The 20,453-nt window shown below is 42.0% G+C and overlaps 1 protein-coding gene across 4 annotated transcripts in view; it reads right to left on the reverse strand.

The window, feature by feature from the left end:
• LOC106729438 overlaps positions 1-20,453 on the reverse strand; it is a 121,926-nt gene that overhangs the window by 54,893 nt on the left and 46,580 nt on the right. The window lies entirely within an intron of this gene.

Raw genomic sequence — 20,453 nt, forward strand, 5'->3', positions numbered from 1 at the left:
AACTAAAGGTCTGAATGGGGGGGAAGGAATGGACTTTATCTTTGTAAGCCTACTTTCTGTCATGTCACAGAGTCAGCAAAGCATAAGCTGGCCACAGGCCCCTTCAGGAAGCAGCAGGTCTCCACAGAAGTGGAGTTACACACATTCCACGACACTGACTTTTTATTACTATGTAAAACAACTGGTAATATGCAAGAAGACTCGGAAAGTGTTCTCATAACATCTGACTTGGTACTGGCATAGGACAGACAGATCAATGCATCACCACTGAGAATCTAAAAGAAACCCTCACATTTATGATCAACTGATTTTCAATACGAGTGTCAAAATAACTGAATGAGACAATAATAGTCTTTTTAACAAATGGTACTGGGACAACGGGATATCCACAAGCCAAAGAACAAAATTTGACCTCTACCTCATACAATACATATAAAACTAACTCAAAATGAAAGAACTGAAACTACAAAATTCTCAGAAGAAAACACAGGTGTGTGTCTTCATGACTGGATCTGGCACTTGTTTCTTAGGTAGGACAGTAAAAGACAGAAATAGATTAACTGAACTTCATCAATATTAAAAACTTCTAGTCTTCAAAAGACACCATCAAGAAGGTAAGAAGGCAATCTCCTGAATAGGAGGAAATACTCGAAAATCCTACATCTGATCAAAGACTTGCACCCAGGATACAAAAAGAACTCTTACAATTCGATCATAAAAAGACAATCCAAATTTAAAATGGGCAAAAACCTGAACAGACACGTCTTCAAAGAAGATACACAAATGGATAAACGCATGGAAAGATCCCCAACATTCTCAGTCATCAGAAAAATGCAAATCAAAACACAATGAGATGCCAGTTCACACCCACCAGGAGAGCTAATCACCAGTGTTGACAGGGATGCATAGAAACTGGGAGAATTACACACTTTGGATAAAAATGTTAAATCATGTAGCCACTCTGGAAAACAGTATGGCAGTTCCTCAAAAGGTTAAACACAGTTACCGTATGACCCATATGACAGCATTTCCATTCTTAAGTCTATTCCCTAAAGAAATGAAAACATGTTTACATCAAAACTTGGACAGAAATGTTCGCAGCAGCATTATTAACAATAGGCAAAAAGCAGAGGCAACCCAAAGGTCCATCAACTGATAAATAAACGGTTTAGCCCCACAACCGAGTAATGTTCGACAATAAACAGAAATGGAAATACTGACAAGCGCTGTAACATGGATGAACCTTGAAGACGTTTCGTCAAGTGAAAAAAGCTAATAATGAAGGACCACACAGCATGTGATTCCATCCATGGGAAACACCCAGAACAGGCACATCTGTAGAGACAGAAATCAGACTGGTGGTTGTCGGGGGCTGAGAGGGACGGGGGCTGGGGGTGATGGCCAAGGGATGCAGGCTTTCTTTTTGGGGTGATGGGAATGTTCTAAAATTGACTGTGGTGACAGCTGCACATCTCTGGATATACTAGGAGATAATAACTATGCATCCTAAATGGGTGACTTATATGATACGTGAATTTTTTTTTTTTTTTTTTTTTTTTTGGTGGCTGGAAGTAATTAGGTTTTACTTACTTATTTTTAGAGGAGGTACAGGGGATCGAACCCAGGACCTTGTGTATGCTAAGCATGAACTCTACCACTTGAGTTATGCAATCCCCCCTATGTGAATTTTACCTCAATAAAGTTAAGAAAAAATCCAAAGGCAGGATCTAGACAATTTTCCTAATTCTCTATTTTGGGTGTACAGACGTCATCTGAACTTCTCCATGCTTTGACAACATACGTAAAATGAAGAGAAAATGAAGGCAATGCCTAACTTCAACTGGTTTGTATAATGACCTTTCTGCACAAGTTACTCTGAAATCCATGAAATCAATACACACAGATTTTATATCCATTCACAAAAGCGAAGAGACATGACAATTTTCTGGACCATGCCATGAAACATTATCCTCTGATTTTATTTGCTTGCCTCATTGTGGTGAGAGATCACTAAAAAATACTGTTTAGTAGGAAAAAAAAGTTAACTTCTGTGAGGAAAGATGTATAATTCTCAACTTATCTAAGGGTAAATATAACAGAAAAATAAATAAAGAAATGGCAGAATGAAAGTCAAAGTTTAAGAAACAAGTGCATTATAAAGATAATAAAAGTGTAATTATAATGAAGATACAAAAGAAAGCTGTCCCTGAGAAGCTAGTGTCCTGCAACGCTCTGCGCTGCACACTCACGGCCGACGTGCTAGGTTTTGCACGTACTGGGTTCGCAGCTTGATGTGACTTCCTCTCTGACTCCTGCTTCTCATTTTCTGAGTTAGTGTGATGATGTGCTGTCACCTCCAGGGAAGCTTCCAACATGGACACTTTCTTTCGGGTGTCAGTCAGCTCTTGCTGAAGCTGTCTCATACAGGCCTAAAGAGATAACTCTGTTACTGATTTTTAAGTCACCTTATCATTAAGTTACATTAATAATATATAACTGCAACATATGGACTTTGAGAACTATCCCCACAGACATCAATTCACCTTCATTTCCTCACAGGCACACATTACTGTTTACTGAATTTCATTAAAGACACAGAAGGCATGACCCTCCTGCCTTACTGACAGTAAGTTAACTTAGACAATGGATGCAGCCCCACCAGCCATTCCCTGCCCCTCCCAGGAAGTGGCCAAGCTTTACCCCCACTGAAGTCTCAAACAGAAATGGGCGTGTGGGTGGGATGAGTGGAGGTAAGTTCCACACTGTGGAACACTCTCCCTCTTTCTCATTAGAGGCTTAAGTTCAGAGATCTTCACATATTCAATCTGGTGTTTAAATCCTTCCAACAGACTCCTATCTCACAATAAAAAATGAGGTTATTCCAATGGCTTTGGGGACCCGTGACAACCTGGCCTCCCCTGCCTCCTGGACTGCAGCTCCTACAGCTCCCCCAACACCTCCCACTCACTCCCTTCCTGCCACTCAGGACTCTGCCTGCTCCTCCTCAGTCTGAAAATGGGACCCCAGTGCCAAACTCATACATCACAGAGCGCTCCAGTTCCTCTGTACTGGACAAACTTAGTTCCAGTTCCAAGTGACAGTAACTGAGCCTTGAAATGAGAATTGTGAGCACATTATTTGAAAAAATATTCAAAGTAAATTATAAATAGAACAGGGGAGACTAAGTCAAACACAGTTTTGCTAAAATTTACGAATTGTCCCAAATTATGACTGAATGAAAAGTAGATGCCTTTAAGGAGTGGCGAGGTCATAACAATACATGAGTTGAGATGGAAATATTTCTAAATTTAATTCCAATTGACATGGATAAAAGTAAGATTATACCAACTAAAAATAAAAAGCTACTAACGAAAAGTACAAGATACAGCATTTACACATCAGTTCATCTGGGAAATCTGGATTGGACTGTCAAGGTAATCCACACAATTGAATCTTTTTTTTTTTCTTTTACTTTTTTTGTTCACACAACTGAACCTTAATTTCAAAATACTCATTTTAGGTCTGAGCATTTCATTTATCTGCTTCGTCACGATACTAAAATGTGATGACAGAAAGATTAAAATGACTTGGGCACTGTAAGAGTAGATTACTAAGACCTTCCTGTATCTATCAACAACTTATAGCTTAACCTCTTAAAATTTCAGGTGACTAATCAGTAAAAAATGTCATTTCAAAAAATTTTCTTTAGAATGTTAACAAGAAGTTTAAGTATCTGGGAACAAATTTAAGAAAATACACAAGAGACAAGATGTTATATAAAGTGACAAAGCCTCACCAAAGAGCACAAAGGGCATTTTTAAAAGGCAACCATGGTGCTGGATGTGAAAACAATACCATAAAATGTCAATTCTCCTGGAATGAATCTATAAATTCAATGCATTTCTTCATCAAAATCCTAGAAAATGTATTATTTATAAAGGTATGTGACAATGTGATTCCTAAACTGATATGAAATAGTAAGAGGCCAAGAACAGCCAAAGGGTTTCAAAGAAAAAGAATGACAAGGGAAGAATTTTCTTTCAACTAGTAAATCTTATTCTAAAGCTGTTTTCATTAAAATCTGTGGTATTAGTATAAGGAAAGAAAAATGACCAAAAAAGAACAGAATCCGCAGAAACATCTACGTGTATTTGGGAGTTTGGTGTATGGCATTAAAAATAAGGGAAGAAAGGACAAAATGACACGTGGATCATCAGTCATCCACATGGAAAAAATATATAAATCCCTCTCTTGGTCTGTTTACAAAAATAAATTCCAGATAAAATGTAAAAAACCAAACTATAAAACTCATATAAGAGGATATCCTTTATGCCATTAAAGTAGGAATGGAAATAAAAGTCACACACACAAAAACTTAACTTTAAAGGAAAATACTGATAATTAAAATGGAAATCACTGAAAATGAATTTAAAAAATATGCCATAACAGCATGGAAGGAGGCACCTCCAACATAAAAGAGCGCTTAGCATCAGAAACCCAGAAATAACAAGAACTTTGAGAAATCAGTGCAAAGGGCAAATCCTTACTAGGAAAATGGGCCAGTGATGTGAACAGATAGTTCAGGGACAAGAAAACCCAGTGTCATTGAACACATGGAAAGCGACGAAGTGTCATGAGTGATCAATGAGAACCATCAGAACTGGCAGAAATTAAAGTCTAAAACAACAAGGCTACGTGTCATGCTCCATCAAATAAAAAAAGACGTAAGACGTCTAAATATTAGGAACATGCAAGGATGTGAAAAAACAGCAAACTAAAAACACGGATGAGGAGGATGGAAACAACTAAGAAATCAACTTGGCAAAAACCAGTGGAATTAAGCTACTCTACTGTCTAAAGAATCCCACTTCCGGGGATATTAAGGCACATTACTTAGAGAAACCTCACCTGAGTACCTAGGAGATATGCACAAAGATGTCCCATGGAGCAGTTTGTAACGGCCAAGGACTGCAGACAATCGGAACGTCCACGAATAGGGAAATACATGAATTGTGGCGGGTCAGTCAGTAGACTGCTTTTATTTATTTACTTTTTTTATTGAAGTATAGTCAGTGTACAATGTTGTGGTCAGTTAATAGACTACTGTATAAAGGTTAAAATGAATGAACTAGATCTATACATATAAAGATAGATAAAAATTAATAAAAAACAATTTGCATTTGGATACATACAGTATATCATTATACAAATTTTTAAAATATATAAAACTGTATCTTGTGTTCCTTAGGTAAATGCATATATAGGGAAAATTAAAAACATGGATGGGAAGGAGAAACTGCCCAACTTCACGTGGGTGATAAGCTCAGGGGGACATAACAGGTAATGGGTGCTTTATTTCTAAAACAAACAACAAAACAACAAAGATAGAAGCCAGTACAGCAGAGTGTTCACATTTATAAAATTGGGTTGGTGGGTATACATGTACCTGATGTTCTGTACATTTCTATACATTTGAAATATTTCATAATTAAAATTTTTTAAGTGTGTCGGCAGTTCAGGAGGTGGATGTGGAAAACGCAGGTTACCGTTTCAGGAGTACTAACAGCAGAGGAAAGGAGACCTGATGGAGGCTTAAAAACAAATTTTAAACAGGGAATGTGCTACCTCTTCTCCTAGACTAGAGTTCATGTGTATATGCGTATACACACAGGTACGCGCGCGTGTGTGCACACATTCATTTTCATTTGGAAACAGGAGAATACGAGGAAAAGAGGATCCAGGCAACACCTGCGCTAAGGCTCCTGGCTGCCATTCAGCCTGTAGGTCCCGGCACAGCAGGACCATGTGACATCAGTGCCTGCAAGTTAGAGTGTGTTTTGTTCTTAGTATTTTTATGGTATTCCTTTTTCTACATTTATCAAGTTGGCTATAATGGCTGTGAACCTTGACTAATAACAATGATGGACACGTGCTGTTTCTGATTTTACTGGAATAAACAAAGAAGAACTTTATCACAGCAATGGAGCCCATGCACCATGGAGTCAGACTGTCTGGGTTTAATCTCAGGTGCTAGCACTTACCAGGTATAAACTTAAGCAGATAATTTAATATGAGTCTCCCTTTGCTCATTTATACAATGGTGAATGATTAAGGGAAGTTGACTCTTGCCTCCTCTACACCATTGGTCTCACCTGAATGCTTTCTTCCAGGCGGCAGCACTCCAGGCCTGGCAGCATCTCTATAACCCGTTTGGGGCTGAACGGACACAACAGCTCAGTGAACTGCTCTGCGACACACGGAGACGTTTGCAGCAATTCTTGATTTACAAAGACATCTTCTCTAAAACAAAAAGCATTATGTAATCACATCTATAATTAAAGCTACAGTTAAAAAGTACGTTACCAAGACTGCTTTTTGGCCAGGTAAAACTGCAAATTACATCAGAGACCTTCTAAAGCATGGTATTTCTCATTTAAGTGGAAAAACAATCTTCAGTAACAATATTCAGCGGTGGTGCCTCTAAGTCATACTCACACTACAGGGTTAACTTTCTATAAATTGAATCTAATGGTATAGTTCCCTTGCGTAAAACACTTAGTAATTCTCCAGCACACAGAAGATTCAGTATATTATTTCTTAGCTTTACATATTAAACTGTTCACTGTAACCCCCAAACCCTATTTTCCAGTCTCTATACTTCTAACTTCTCCCCCCGACATATTTATAGCTTCATCTTCTGCTATCGCCCCCACGTCATCCTCTGAAAATGCATGACGCTTTGTGCCTTTAAGTCTCTGCACACCCAGGACCCTTTATCTAGAACTCCTGCCCAATTCTCTGCCTAGACAACTGATACCAATTATTTAAGCCCAGTTCGTGCGTATCTAGGAACTCCTGTCTGACTCTCTCAGTCGATCCCTCTCTCCTCTTGTTCCTGCAGCACTTTTTTACTATGTCTGGTGTAGAGTTTTTAACACTGTACTGTGCTTATACAAGTGCTTCTCAGCTCCTATGAAAAAATTAAAGAAAACAATGTACACTTATCTGTGCCCCCCAGAGACTACCATACTGTGGGAGGTGGGGGGTGGGGGGCACAGTAGTGGGAAAATGAAGCGTGTCAGTGAATGAACTCCGCATCTCTGTCTCTTATGCCAGCTGCCTCCCACTCACTGCTGTGGTTTCCATCCTGTGTACGTGTCTCCTACTACTATTACTGCCACGTGGGGACCCTGGGTTGTGCTACGTGTCCCTGTCACCGTCCTGTTCCCTATCTCTACCACTCAGTGGCCATAAAGGTAGTGAGCAAAGCACTCTCCCAGCAATGCCGTGGTGGTGACGAGTGGAATACTAGCTGCATGATACATACAGTACTTCCAACTGAGCATCTCAGTATTCAACATTAATACAGCTATATTCCAATTAAGATTTTCCAAGAAAAATTCTAGTCATCATTAACACAATGTGAGGATGACAGAAGTCTGAATAAATTACATGAAACCCAAAGAGAATACCGTTGCAGCTACTACAGCAGAAGATATGGGGCGGGGGGGGCCTCTGTGGTTATGATGTCTAGGGTGAGTACAAAATTTACCTGAAGTTTTTTAAGGACTGTTTCAATCTGTTTAGAAAAGTGAGTAGCAACCAGCTCTGCAGCTTTACCAGGCCTCAGGGACACAAGTTCCTGGAATGAAAGGCAAAGATGAAATGATCTTTAACATTAAATTTAAATAGAATTTCCACAGATGTGAAGCATGATCACCTCCTTCAAAATTTTCATGGGCTTCTACACTGCCTTTCAGGAGACCTCAACACAGGGCCTCAATTTTAATTAAAGGCATATTTAGCAAAATTTTAAAAGTACCATGTGAAAAACCTGATTTTGATATAAAAGGTATAATTCAGAATTCTTAGAAAATGAAAGCACTAAACATTCAGGACTTAGGTGACGACACCTACAGGATGAAAAGGAAAAAACACCTCCCCAAACTCCCCTCAGGGAATTTCATCCTTGATCTTAGAGCCCTAACTTTAAAGAAATGAAAAAAAGGAATATAGCTGCAATTTCTCTGGCTAAGAATTCTGAAATTTTACTTCTGATGCCTGGTGGATTTTGAAATCAGAAGTGTCTTAAGAAAGGAACTTAAGGTCATAACTCTAAGAGGTTGACCACTCTTGGTAAGGCCAATTTCTGTTGAATCTAAGACCTCCAATCTGCCCTCTATTTGAACCTTCCTCAGTACCACTGGCTCTTCTTTTCTTCTTGAAACTCTTTTCGTGCTTGGTTTCTGTGACCCTGTTACACCTTTTCAATTGCATATTCTATTGCTAAAATGCAAAGATTGGCTACAGATCAACATATTATATTACCATATAAAAATAAGTTATTATGACTGCAAAACTTACATCTAGTAATTTTATGATAGTATTTGTAGATGAATAATAATTAGCTGATAGAAATAACTAGTTCATACCACTTTATACATCTCAAAACAGAGAAGGTAGTATCACAAATAAAGAAAATGTTACTACTGATCTTCAGACATTAAGAAGAAACTATTATGAATTAATGTTGAGAATCTGAATGGGTAAATTCCTGGAAAAGTATAATTTACTAAGCTGATGTAAGAAATGGAAAAGCTGTGCTGATTTTTAACCACTAAAGAAGTTGAATAGTCAAAAATCTTCCCATATGGAACACTCTAGGCCCAAATAGCTTCACTCTAAGTCCTAGCAATCATTTAAGGAAGAACTATTCCCAACATTAAATCTCATAAAGAACAGAAAAGAGAGAAACTTCCTCAGCTCACTGTATAAGGCTAACAAAATTCTGATACCTAAACCCAACAGAAGATAAGAAAGAAAAGGAAAATCACAGATCAATCTTATCCTGAACACTGATACAAACAAACATCCTAAATAAAAACAAAACACAAAACGTATAAAAAGGATAATATACTAGGATCAAGTTACGGTTATCCAGAGTTCAAGGGTGCTTTAACATCAATAAAATTTATAACGACAACATAACGCCATTTGCAGCAACATGGATGCTCCTGGAGAATGTCATTCTAAGTGAAGTAAGCCAGAAAGAGAAAGAAAAATACCATATGAGATCGCTCATATGTGGAATCTAAAACACAAAAACAAAAACAAACAAACAAAAACAAAGCGTAAATACAGGACAGAAATAGACTCATAGACAGAGAATACAGACTTGTGGTTGCCAGGGGGGTGGAGGGTGGGAAGGGATAGACTGGGATTTCAAAATTGTAGAATAAACAAGATTACACTGTATAGCACAGGGAAATATACACAAAATGTTATGATAATTCAGAGAAAAAAATGAGACAATGAGTGTGTATATGTCCATGAATGACTGAAAAATTGTGAACACTGGAATTTGACACATTGTAAAATGATTATGAATCAATAAAAAATGTTTAAAAAAATTTATAACGAAAATATAAGGGAGAAAAGGTAATGAAATTTATTCTTGAGAAAAACTGTTAGCATACTAGAAACAAAAGCCTTCCATAAAAATTTTATAGTAAATATTGCACACGTTAGAAATAAAAAATTTTTAATTATTAACAATAGCACTACTGTGCTAAAAAATATACAGTTGTGACAGTAAACCTAACAATCTAGAGATGAAAAATCTCTACAGAGAAAATTTAAAAACTTTATAGAAAGACAACTGAATAAAGGGTTATGCCAAATGGTCACTAAATAGAAGACTCATGATGTAAAGATGTCAATTTAAACTGACATTGAATGACAGATTCAGTGCAACCCCTATTAGAATCAGAAGGTTAAAAAAGTTTTGCGGTGCAATTTGACAAGTTGATTCTAAAGTGTATTTGGAAGTATCAAAGGTCAAGAATAGTCAATACTCTCTTAAAGATATCAATAAAGTAACAATATTTAGGACAGTGTGGTACTGATGTAGAAACGAACATCAATCAAACAGAAAAGGGCCCAGAAAAACAGACCAAGCATATAGACCCTTGCTACACTCATGGTAAGGCCACACTGCTGAGCATGGGGAAAGGCAACCTTTCAAAATAACTGCTGCTGGGGGAGCTAGGCATCCATATTTTTTAAAATTACATGACTCTCCACCTCAAACCATATACAAAAACTGCTTTCGGATGGATGTAAGATTTAAAGATGGAAAAAAAAAACTTCTAGATAATAATATAGGAGTACTTTTCCTTTGATATGGAAAGAAAAAATTATTTTGACTACTTGAGAAAAAAAAAGTTTTTATTAAAAAGAACCATAGAAAAAAGCCAGAGAGAATATTTACAACAGGTATCACTGAGAAAAAGACTTAACATCCAGCTACATAAAGAACTCCTACAGATCAGTAAAGACAAGAGACATTCCACCAGAAAAATGAGCAGAAGACTTGAACAAGCACAGAAAGGAAATTTAAATGGCCAACAAACATAACAAGGCTACCAATCTCATGAATAATTAAGAATACATAAACTTAAAACATAATGAAATATTACACATACACTAGATTGACAAAATTTTAAAATCCAGCAAGAATACACAGCTAATGGCAAGGGGAGGAGGGTTGCCCTGGGGAAGCCTTTGGATTTGCCCCAGTCTTCCCTGTCTCCCCAACACCTGGCTTGTGGGCACCCTTTGCTGTCCCTGGTGGCAGGACACATATTTCCCAGTTTACTTACTGGAGGTTGGTGAGATGGGGTCAGCTGGTACTGGTCAGGTGACCCCCACCCCCCCCGTGGCAGCAGAGGCCACCCCCAAGCCAGGCCACAAGGGAGACTGGAGCAAATAGGCCAGCTTCTCCAAGGCAGGCCCCCTCCCCCAGCTGCCCCCTGCTCCCTGACTACACCACACCCACCTCCTGGGAGCTGGCTGACCTGGGGACCTGCCTAGAGTGAACCTGGGGTAGCAGAGGCCGCTCCCTGGCCAGGCCAGGCCAGGCCACAGGGAGATGGGAGCAAATGACTGGCTTGGAAGGGGCAGCCCCCCTCCTCCTGTCGCTGCTGCCTCCGCTGCTACCATCCTCCCAGCCCCCTGACTGCACTGAGCCCATGGTATTACCAAAGTGGGTCCAGAGGGAACATATCTCAACATAGTAAAAGCTATTTGTAACAAACCTATAGCCAGCATAATATTCTACGGTGAAAAGCTGAAAGCCTTTCCACTAAAACCTGGAACAAGACAAGGATGCTCACTCTCACCAGCTCTATTCAATACAGTATCAAAAATCCTAGCATAGCAATTAGACAACAAAAAGAAAGAAAAGGGATCCAAGTTGGAAGACAAGAGGTAAAATTGTCATTCTATGCGGATGACATGGTACTATACACAGAAAACCCTAAAGGCTCCGCACGAAAACTGTAAGAGCTACTGAAAGAATTCAGCAAGGTAGCAGGACACAGCATCAACATACAGAAATGAGTGGCATTTCTCTACACGAAAGTAATAATCCCTTTTAAAACCACCCAAAAACATAAAATACGTAGGAATAAATCTGACCAAGGAAGTGAAAGACATCTGCAAAGGCCTACAAAACACTGACTAAGGAAATTAGAAAGGACTTAAAGAAATGGAAATATATCCCATGTTCTTGCATTGGAAGAATTAATATTGCTAAAATGGCCATACTACCCAAAGCAATCTACAGATTTAATCAGATTCCTATCAAATTACCCAGGACATTTTTCACAGAATTAGAACAAATCATCCTAAAATTTATATGGAATAATAAAAGATTCAGAATTACCAAAGCATTATGGAAGAAAAAGAATGAAGCTGGAGGAATAACCCTCCCAGACTGCACACAATACTACAGAGCTACAATCAAAACAGCACGGTATTCATACAAAAACAGACATACGGATCAATGGAACCGAATGGAGAGCCCAAAAGTAAACCCACAAACTTCTGGTCAATTAATCTTTGACAAAGGAGGCAAGAATATACAATGGAGTAAAGACAGTCTCTTCAACAAACGGTGTAGGGAAAACTGGACAGCTGCATGCAAATCAATGAAGTTAGACTACTCCCTCACACCATACACAAATATAAATTCAAAAATGGCTAAAAGACTTAAACATATAGACAAGATACTATAAACCTCTTAGAAAAAAACATAGGCAAAACATTACCTGATATATAATATCTCAGCAACATTCTCCTATGGCAGTCTACCCAAGCAACAGAAAAAAAAAAAAAAAAAAAAGCAAAAATAAGCAAATGGGACCTAACTAAACTTATAAGCTTTTGCATACCAAAGGAAACTATAAGCAAAACAAAACGACAGTCTATGGAATAGGAGAAAATAATTATAAATAATTCAACTGGCAAAGCCTAAATTTCCAGAATATATAAACAGCTCATAAAACTTAATAACAAAACACAAACAGCCCAATCCAAAAATGGGCAGAAGACCTAAACAAGCAATTCTCCAAGGAAGAACTACAAATGATCAATAGACACATGAAAAAGTGCTTAATATCACTAATTATCATAGAAATGCAAATCAAAACTACAAAACCCCAGTCCGAACAGCCATCATGCAAAAGTTCATGAATGATAAATGCTGGAGAGGGTGTGGAGAAAAGGGAACCCTCTTATACTGCTGCTGGGAATGCAGTTTGGTGTAACCATTATGGAAAACAGTATGGAAATTCCTCAAAACACTAAAAATAGACTTACCCTGTGATCCAACAATCCCACTTCTGGGTATATATCTGGACAGAACTCCAATGCGAAAAGATACCTGCACCCCAGTATTCATAACCCCACTATAATATAACAGCCAAGACATGGAAGCAACCTGAATGAAGCAACAGATGACTGCATAAAGAAGTTGTGGTATATTTTTACAATAGACTACTACTCTGCCATAAAAAAGGATAAAATGATGCCATTTGCAGCAACATGAATGGACTCAGAGATCATTATTCTAAATGAAGTGAGCCAGAAAGAGAAAGAAAACTATCACATGATATCACTTATATGTGCAACTTAAAAAAAAAAAAAACAAACCACTATGAGCTCATCTACAAAACATGAACAGACTTGCAGACTTAGTAAACAATCTAATGGTTACCAGGGAAATGGGGTGGGAAGGGAGATTTAAAAATGTTTGCCAGTATATGTAAAAAATTTTTTTTTTAATTTCTTCTGTATAGCACAGAAACCTATGTTCAATACCTGGTAATAACCTAAAATGGAAAAGTCGCTACAGCCACCAACTGAGGAAGAAAGAGAAGAAAGGAGATGTAGTTATCCTGGGCTAGAGCCCAGTCCTGGGAAAAACTCATGCACCCCAATGTTCACAGCAGCACTATTTACGATAGTCAAGATACGGAAACAACCCAACTGTCCGTCAACAGATGACTGGATAAGGAACATGTACATATACACAACGGAACACTACTCAAACACACAAGAAGAATAAAACAATACCACTTGCAGAAATACGGATGGATCCGAAGACTGTCATTCTAAGTGAAGTGGGCCAGAAAGACGAAAAAAAAAAAAAAAAGCCATATGACATCACTCATATGAGGAATCTAAAAAATAGTAACAGTAATAATAAGGCCACAAATGGACTTTATTATCATTTTGACTTCTTGAATATGTGTAAGCACATCGGACTGTCCATGATTAGATCACCACATTGTTGATTCTTACTTTGTAGTTGGCTTTATTCCTTTAATAACTGTAAGTTTAAAAATCTAACCTCTTCCTAACAATGATAAATAGTACATGTACGTAAACTAAAAAATAGTGCAGTATAGCGTATGTACGTATCTACATGCAATATAATGTGTACGTGTGGTTGAACTGTAGCAATTCTACCTAATAAAACTGGAAAAGGGGGTGGGGGGGAAACAGACATACAGAACAATGGAACAGAATAGAGCGCCCAGAATTAAACCCACAAACTTCTGGTCAATCAATCTTCGACGAAGAACACGCAGTGAGTAAAGACAGTCTCTTCAGCAAAAGATGTAGCAAAAATTGGACAGTTGCATGCAAATCAACGAAGTCAGGCTACTCCCTCAGACCATACACAGAAATAAATTCAAAGTGGCTTAAAGACTTAAACATGCAGACAAGACACTATAAATCTCTTAGAAGAAAATCAACGGCAAAACATTACCTGGCATAAGCTCTCAGCCATGTTCTCCTAGGGCAGTCTACCCAAGCAACAGAAATAAAAGCAAAAATAAAGAAGCAAACAGGACCTAACTGAACTTACAAGCTTTTGCACAGCAAAGGAAACCATAAGCAAAGCAAAATGACAACCTACAGGATGGAAGAAAATATCTGTAAATGATTCGACTGACAAAAGGCTTAATTTCCAGAATATATTAAAAGCTCATAAAACTTAGTAACAAAAAACAAACAACTCAATCCAAAAATGGGCAGAAAACCTGAACAAGCATTTCTCCAATGAAGACCACAAATGGCCAACGGGCACACAAAAAAATGCTCGAGTATCGCTAATTATCAGAGAAATGCAGATCAAAACTACAAAACCCCAGTCAGAATGGCCCTCACTCAAAAGTTCATGAATGATAAATGCTGGGGGAGGGTGTGGAGAAAACGGAACCCTCTTACACTGCTGGTGGGAATGTAGTCTGGTGTAGCCATTATGGAAAACAGGATAGAAATCCCTCAAAAAACTAAAAATAGACTTACCCTATGATCCAGCAATCCCACTTCTGGGTATGTATTCAGAGGGAACTCCAATGCAGAAAGATAACCTACGCCTCAGTATATACAGCCCCACTATACAGATTAGCTAAGACGTGGAAGCAACTGAAATGAAGCAATAGGTGACTATAAGTTCTGGTATTATTTATACAACGGAATACTACTCTGCCGTAAAAAGGATAAAACAATGCCATTTGCAACAGTATGGATGAACCTAGAGACTGTCATTCTAAGAGAAGTGAGCCAGAAAGAGAAAAATGCCATACCGTATCACTAATACGCGCCATCTTAAAAAGAAGACACTGTGAACTCCTCTGCAAAAGAGAGTAAGATTCAGACTTGGTAAACAATCTTACGGTTACAAGGGAAAGTGGGTGGGAAGGGATAAATTTGGGAGATGGAGATTTACAGATGTTAGCCACTGTATAAAAACAGATTTTTTTTTAAAGTTTCTTCTGTATAGCACACAAGCCTACGTTCAATACCTGCTGATAACCTAAAATGGAGAAGTCGCTACAGCCACCAACTGAGGAAGCAAGAGAAAAAAGGTGAGTCAGTTATACTGGACTAGAGCCCAGTCCTGGGAAAGTCCTGGCCAGCCACTGAGGCTGTCCACTGACCGCACTGCGCCCTCCTCCCAGGAGCAGGCTGACACGAAGACAGGCTTCCTATGTGAATTTCGGGCAGCAAAGGCCGCCCCAGGACAGGCCCCTGGGGAAATGGGAGCAAGTCCCTCCCCTTCCCATCGGAGCGCAGCAACCCCTCACCGCCGCCTCCCCCTAACCGCACCACGCCTGCCTCCCTGGAACCCACTGACTTGGAAACAAGTGTCCTGCGAACCTGGGGCAGCAGCGAGAGGGGCGCTGCCCCCGGCGAGCTGATCAATTTGCCCTTATCTCCCCCCGCGGCACGGCCTGAGGACTGCCTCTGCTGCCCAAGGCACTTCCCGAGGTCAGCCTGCCCCTGGGAGGCGGGCGCGGTGTGGTCAGAGGCAGCGGCGGCAGCGGCAGGTTTAGGGGTCCGCCTCTGCGAGCCTGTGGATTGCTTCAAACTGCCCACCGGCGTGTCCTGGCCTTGACCTCTGCTGCCCCAGGTTCGCAGGGCTCAAGTTTCAGGTCACCCTGCTCCTGGAAGGCGAGACCTGTGCTTGTGCTGTCAGGGGGCAGCGGCGGTGGCGGGATTGGGGCTGCCCCATGCTAGCGCGGGGATTTGCTCCCATTTCCCGCTGTCGCTGCCGCCGACCCCCGACAGCACCTCCTCGTCTCCCAGGGGCAGAAATGACCTGCAACATAGGCCCTGCAAATCTGGACAGCAAAAGCTGCCCCCAGGACAGGACGCAGGAGAGACGGGACCAAATTCACAGGCTCCCAAGGGTAGACCCCTCTCGCCGCTCCCGCCGCCCCCGCCGCCTGACAGCACCGCACCGGCCTCCTGGGAACAGGCCATGGTCTGAGGGCCAGTCGGACGTGCTCCCTTGCCATTCGGTGCACTCCCACCTCCTGGGGTGGCGGCATCCGCTATCCCCTGGGTATAAGCGGCAACGAAGAGGCGCCCGTACTACTAATGAGCGGGAAGGACAACTGGGCACCACGAACCACGCGGTGGCCCCCGACCCACCTCAGGATCCTAACGGGTCGCGAGGTCAGGGCCTCACCTACGCACCGCTACCCGCGAGCGCAGCCCAGGCTTCACCCGCCGGCTCCCGACCTGCCCGCCCACACCAAGCGCCCCCTTACCGGCTCGGCGGCGGCAGCGGAAGGCAGCAGCAAGCGGCGGCCCAGACCCCAGGCCGCGTTCCTCCTCCAGGAGCTGGTCCGGGAGCACTCGGCTCCCGCCCGGCTTTCACACGCTCCGGGCGGGTCCTGTCGGCGCGTCTGTGCGTCCACGCGCATGCGCGCCCCTCCTCCTCCCGCCCGCAGCGCGGACGCTCGGGCTGGAACTCCTGTTCCTGGGGAGGTGGGGACTGGTGCCAGGCTGGGGACTGGGGGCAAGGGCCTGGTAGTGGGGCGGGGGGGCCCATCCCTTTACCCGCCCCACCGGGTCTCCATCCTTAATACCTCCATCCCGTCACCTACCGGTCCTGGCACCCAACCAAAACCACGACCAGCTCAGGGCCAGGCCACATCCCCTAGCCCCCACTCCCCCTGCTTGCCTTCCCTCCCAAACCCTGTGACTGCCCCCCCCACCTACAGCCAAGCCCCCAAGTCTCCCACCGGACCCCCGAAATGGGACTTCCTCTCACACCGAGATCCCCGCCCCGACACTCCACCACGCTAGTAACCTATGGCCCCCACGCCACAAGCTCACCCCTCATGCCTCACTGCAGGACTCCCAACATCGCAAGATGATCCCCCTCACCCCTCAGCGGGGTCAGTTCCTCTCTGAGCGGCCCCTCACCCCTCAGCGTGTCCCCCCTCACCGTGGGATCCCCCCTCACTCCTAGTGCATCCCTCCCCCAGGTGACCCCTTCACCCATCACCTTGCGTGTGGGGCGTGGAGGTCTGGGCTCTGGTCCCCATGGGGACTGCCACCAGCGGGGATCCAGCCTAGTGTGCTGCTGCACAGCTAGTGTTGGAGGCTACAGGGTGTGGCGGGTGAGGCTGGAGGCGGTTCCAATACCTGCCCCTGCACCCTGACCCCTGCTCTGTGCTCTGTGCCTCCTCTGAGCCAGCGGGTCAGGGTGGTCCTAGGCTGCCCACCACTGGCAGGTGGGTCATGGTTCGTTAATGGCCCTGATGATCATCAGGACCCCTAGGGCGGAGACATTGGGCACGTGGACCTGCAGGGGTGAGGGTGGTGCGGACGGTGCAGCTGAACCTGGGGACAGGTAGCAGGCAGGTGGGCTATGTGCATGGCCTGGGCTCAATCCTGGTGGGTTCAGGGACCCTGTTTATTCACGCCAGGGCAGAGGGAAGAGGGATGGGAGCTTCGAAAGTGTCCAAGCCAAGGCTAGAGAGCAAAGCAGGCAACTGCACTGGCCAGGCCACCTTGGAACCCTCCACAACCCTGGTCTTTGCCTACGGAGAGACTGACCTTCACCCGCCAATGAGACGTCGCCTCCCCCTCCCCCCATATAGTTTACAGGCAATTGAAGGGACTTTGATAGGTAATTATAATAGGAGATCAGGTCCACAGTTATGGTGAACCTGGCAGGGCTCCTGCGTGAACCCCAGCCTGAGGCAGAGGAAGCCCCACTCAGAAATATCCTCTTACCTCTTACCAAGGCACTACGTAGTAGAAAAAATCTGACTCCGTATTAGATCTGTTCCTTTTATTTTAACACTCTGTCCTGTTTTCTAGGCTCAGTCTTGCCAGCTCTGCACCTTGTGTAAAACAATGTTGCCTTTAGCCTGAAATACACAGGAGAGCCTATTCTCAAGGCTCTGACCTTTAAGGATATTAACACTTTTGCACTCCTATAAAGATAACAAGTTGCAAAATAGAAAATAACCTTTGTTTTGTTGGAGGTTTTACAGGGGCACCGTGACCTGACCCATGTGGACAGCTGCAAAGGATTCCAAGAACATGAAAAGTCCTACACCAAAAAGTTTGCAACAACCAACCACATCCCCTCCCCCTTTTACTAGAAAAGGAGCCTGAAGTCTGACTTGGGGAAGATGGTTCTCCAGGACTTAAGTCTGCCATTAACTTGGTCTGCAGCTGTCCACGTTGGTCAGGTCATGCTGGCCCTGTAAAACCTCTAACAAAATAAATGTTATTTTCTATTCTGCAAATGGTTGTCTTTATGTTAGTGCAAAAGGGTTAATATCCTTAAAGGTCAGAGCCTTGAGAATAGGCTCTCCTGTCTATTTCAGGCTAAAGGCAACATTGTTTTACAAAAGGTGCAGAGCTAGCAAGACTAAGCCTAGAAAACAAGGCAGTGTTTAAGCCAAAAGAGCATATCTAATATGGAGTCAGATTTCTTATTTTCTTTTACAGTATATTCTATTTTTATGGTTTAAGTTTACAATTATGAAGTTCAGCCTTTTTCCATTTTAAATTGTGCAATTCAAGAGCATTAAATGCATTTACAATGCTGTGAGACCAACACCACTGTCTGGTTTCAGACTACTTCCTTCCTCAACGTAAAAGCTTGTATCCAAAGCACAACCCATGTCCTCCCTCCCCCAGCCCAAGACAAGGCCTAATCCCCATTCTCTTTCTCTCTCTCTCCACCCATCCTGGAGATTCCCTATCAAAGAATTCATACAAAAGGTGGCTTTTTGTGTCTGCCTACATATCTGAAGCAGGGACTGGTGAATTATTTTTTACATGAATTCGCATTTTTGTATTGAGAGGAAAATCCAGATGGATTAAAGATGAGATGCACAAAATGAAGCCCTTTTAGTAACTATACTAACTCTGTGCATAATCTTGGGGTAGGCACTGCTGTTCTAAGTGTGAAGCCACAGCCAGAAGGGAGACGCTTAGCTCTTCCTATGTCAAAACAAAACCAAAAGCAATGTTACAGAGGCCACAGGGAGGTAGGCACCGTGCAGTCAGAGGGCGGCTACAGGGAGGGGTGCTGCCCTCCCTCAGCAGGTGGACTAGCTCCCATCTGTCCTAGGGCCTGTCCTGGGGGCGGCCTCTGCTGCCCCAGGTTCACAGGATGCATGTCTTCATGTCAGCCTGCTCCTGGGAGGAGGGCGCAGTGCATTGAGGGGGCAGCATCAGCAGCAGTCAAGGACTTTCCCAGGACTGGGCTCTAGCCCGGGAATAACTACCTCTCCTTTCTTTTCTTGCTTCCTCAGTTGGTGGTTGTAGCAGCTTTTCCATTACAGGTTACTACCAGATACTGAACATATGTTTCTGTGCTATACATAAGAAGCATTTTTTTAATCTATTTTTATATATAGTGGTTAACATGTGTAAATGTTAGCCACCATATATAAAAACTCCCAAATTTATCCCTTCCCACCTCCTTTCCCTGGTGACCATACAACCATACAATTATTTACTAAGTCTGCAAGTCTCTTTCTGTTTTGTAGATGAATTCCTAGTGTCTTTTTTTTAACATTGCACATATCAGTAGTATCATACAGTATTTTTCTTTCTCTTTATGGCTCACTTCACTTAGAATGACGATCTCTATGTCCATCCATGTTGCTGCAAATGGCATTATTTTATCCCTTTTATGGCAGAGTAGTATTCCATTGTAGAAATACGCCACATCTTCTTTATCCAGTCATCTGTTGCTTCTATAGTTTGCTTCCATGTCTTGACTGTTGTATATAGTGGTGCTATGAATACTGGGATGCAGGTATCTTTTCGCACTGGAGTTTCCTACGGATACATATCCAGAAGTGGGATTGCTGGATCATAGGGTAAGTCTATTTTTAGTTTTCTGATGAATTTCCATACTATTTTCCATAATGGCTACACCAAACTACATACCCCCAACAGTGTAGGAGAGTTCCCTTTTCTCCACACCCTCTCCAGCATTTATCATTCATGAACTTTTGAGTGATGGCCATTCTGACTGGTGTGAGCTGATACCTCATTGTACTTTTGATTTGCATTTCTCTGATAATTAGTGATATTAAACATTTTTTCATGTGTCTATTGGCCATTTATAGTCTTCATTGGAGAAATGCTTGTTTAGGTTTTCTGCCCATTTTTGGATTGGGTTTTTTTTTGTTATTAAATTTTATCAGCTGTTTGTATTTTCTGTAAATTAAGCCTTTGTCAGTCAAATCATTTACAGGTATTTTCTCCCATTCCATAGGGTGTCGTTTTACTTTGCTTATTGTTTCCTTTGCTGTGCAAAAGCTCGTAAGTTC

The sequence above is a fragment of the Camelus ferus genome, chromosome 36, assembly GCF_009834535.1.
Source record: "Camelus ferus isolate YT-003-E chromosome 36, BCGSAC_Cfer_1.0, whole genome shotgun sequence".
Classification (NCBI taxonomy): Eukaryota; Metazoa; Chordata; class Mammalia; order Artiodactyla; family Camelidae; genus Camelus; species Camelus ferus.